This window comes from Pinus tabuliformis, chromosome 3_1, assembly GCF_031772625.1.
Source record: "Pinus tabuliformis cultivar Carrire ecotype Pingquan chromosome 3_1, CPIR1, whole genome shotgun sequence".
NCBI lineage: Eukaryota > Viridiplantae > Streptophyta > Pinopsida > Pinales > Pinaceae > Pinus > Pinus tabuliformis.
This window is the reverse complement of record NC_142301.1, coordinates 926905533-926909039: the sequence shown is the minus strand read 5'-3', so window position 1 is coordinate 926909039 and position 3507 is coordinate 926905533.

Below are 3507 nucleotides of genomic sequence, written 5' to 3'. Positions count from 1 at the left end.
AAGTTCATACAACAACAAAGAGATCACTTTCACAAGGAAGCGATGATCAACTTTAAGTTTGAAAAGGATCAATATAATGCCTACATTGATGATGACAAGAGAAAAGTTATGTGAAAGATTGATGACCTAAATCCTATCACAAGTGTTAGTGTAATATCCCCAATTTCCTAAGTTACATAGGAGAAATTCCAGTTTTGATAAATTTTGACCTTGGAAAAAAATCGTGGCACTTGACTTAAGGACATGGTAAAAATAAAAATTTTAGCGGTTGTGGGGGGCACTCACCAAGGAATATGCACCCTTTGGGGGAAACTCGCACTTGTGGAGAGAGAAGAAGAGGAGAGAGGCCAAATTAGTGGAATAAGGGACCCATAGAGAGGGAAAAGGAGGCAACAAGTATAAATAAGAGGTAAAGGGAAACATTTGGGGCTTTTTATCAAATTGAAATTAAACCTCTATTCTCCTGAGCTATTGTTATGAATATAATTTATATTAAAATTATAATGTAAATATAAATATAATAATAATAATAATAGTTAATTAACTAATAGTAGCTAGTAATGAAAAGGCATGTCTTAGAGACATGACCATTCATGAAAGAGCACTTGCCTAGGTATATAAGCAGGCCCTCATTGTAATCATTTTACACACCTTTTATACATTTCAAAATTCTTATATACAATTACTACTTGCCCTACGATGGACACTGACATATTTCAATTCTTCTGAATTATTTCGCTACTTGTATAAACCTTGTTTGTTACATTGGTATTAGAGCCATGTTCTCTGGTCCCATCCATTAGACATTAAAAATCTCTACCAACGTAGTTGTCGTCACAATCAAGGGTTTCACTATATACTTGGAGATTATCCATTCTGGTGGTTTCACCATTTAGGCCTTTGGCCATTTAATTTAAGAAAAAAATTTATTGAATATATATATATATATATATATATATGTATTAAAAAAACACATTACAAAAAAAAATCGAAAATCTATATATATTAACAATAAAAAATAAAATTAAAAAAGTTTGAAAAAATGAAAGATGAGTTCCATACAACAATCATTATGTTGGACTAAATGTCCATGTTGTCTAAACCAAATTGGATATACTTATATTAAAAAAAATTGCAATTTGCATTCTTTAGCATGTGAAAGTACCAAAGAGCATCAAGGTAATAGAGAGAGACAAATAAAAAAATTAGAGGAAGAATTCACAGAGTTTGAAAAAAAAAACATTACTTCGGAAACTAAATACAAAGATCTCAGAGACATATCTTACAATAATTCAAAAAGAAAAGACAACGAAATTTTGTGCCTAAGGAACCATAATAAAAAAATTACTTGAACAGATTAAAACAATGCAAACTTTGAAACGAGAAATGATACAATTACCCGTTTTTTGAGGTAGCAAAAAAATCAATCGATTTTGATAAGTGTTGATTCAGAATATATATATATATATATATATATATATATATATATATATATATATATATATATATATATATATCTATATCTATATCTATATCTATATATTTTAAGCATATTTTTCAGGGTTTAAAATTTTTTATGTATCAAATATGAACATATTTTAATGAAATGTTGGTGATTTTCACACTGATTTTGAAAAGTGTTGATACAACATCAACCGCTTCCTTTATAGGGTTTATTTTTAACACTTTAAATTTTCTAACGTATTAATTGTGGATAAGTTTTTTAATGTTGATGATTTTCATGCGGATTTTGAAAACCATACATTAAAAAATAAAAATAAATAAATAAATTAGAGCGTATTTTTGACATTTAAAATTTTCTTGTCTTAAATATGCACAAATTTCTTTTTAAACGTTGATTATTTAACCAATTTTAATTTGTCTTATTTCTCTTCTTGTTTTTCGTCCTAATATGTTTATTTTTCAAGAGTTTTCTAAACATGTGACTTTTGTTTTTCTTTGCAATGTTTTTTTATAATAAAATTTTTATTTTTTATTGCAAAATAAAAAAGGTAAAAGAATTAATATTTTGAGGTTAGGATTTTTTATATATTTATGTATCGTTAATTAATACTTCAATACATATAAAATAATTGTCACTAAAAAATAATAATTTTAAACACTTGGCAAAAAATATACATTTTACATATGGTTCCTCTAAAAATGACATGTTATTTAAAATATATATATATATATATAATTTATTTTTTTTGGAAAAATAGGAAAATTTATGATATTTTTAGAAATTTTATATAAAAAAGTAATAAAATCTGAAGCTTTTTTTTCAAAAAATAATGTTTTAGATAAACTTAATGTAAAAATAATAAATAAATAAAACATACCATTAAACCAAAAAGAAAAAAATCATACGAGATTCTCTCTTATGTGAATTTTTCCGAAAGATGTTACAAAAAAGGAGTTAAAAACTAAAAATAATAAAAAAAACATTAAAAGTATTTGGAAAAAAAAATTGAAAAAACAAACATTAAAATATAAATATAAATACATTAAAAAAACATATAAAATTTAAAAATAAATAAATAGAGTAAAAATTACGGGCGAGGGCGGGGAGCCCCAATTCCCCCCTCCCCGCCCCCCCTCGGGCCCCTGTTTGGTCGCGAGGGTGGCCGGGACGTGCAATTGCGAGCATGCACGCAACCCCATTTCCTGCCCACCCAGGCGGCGAAATGGACCTAGGGAGGGGGGAGGTCTGATTCTGAGAATTAAGCCTTCCCCCTCCCCAGGGCCATTTGGCCGTTAAGGTGGGCAGGTGGCAAGGTTGTTTCCACACAACCCCTACCCGGCCCACCCTCGGTGGCCAAACGGGCCCAAGACGAGGGAGGATCGATTCTTAGAATCAGGCCTCCCCGCCCTGCCCTTAATTTTTATATATATAGGTATTATAATTATCATTTTTCAAAATTCTTTCATTTTTTTAAATTGTTTAATTTTTTGTTTTTTAATTGTTTTATTCTTTTTAAGATAACGTTTATGTTTATTTTTTTCATTTAATTCAATTTTAATATTATTTTATTGATTTTAATGTTGTTTTTTTTTTTTTTTTTTTTTTTTTTTTTGGGTAAATTTAAAGTTTTTTGATATTTAATTTTGAAGAGTTTTTCTTTTAATTTAATCATATTTTTCTATGTTTTTTTTTAAGTTTTCGAATTTCTCTTTAAATTTTAATGTTTTTAATTTTTTTTGAATTTATATTTTATTTTTATTTTTATGTTTTTTGGGTATGCTTTTATTGTTTTTTAATGTTTAATAATAGTTATAATGTATTATATGTTTATTTGAATAATTTTTTTATTCTGATTGTTTGTATTTATTTTTTATCTAAATTCTTTTTATTTTGAGTTAATCTTCTAATTTATTTATTTTTTATTTGGTGTTTTTTTTATAATTTTTTTCTAATCTTCTTTTAATTCTTAGTTTTTTAAGATTTAATTTTTAATGTGTTATTTTTTTTTTTTTTTTCACATTTTCTATGTTTGATTTTTATTA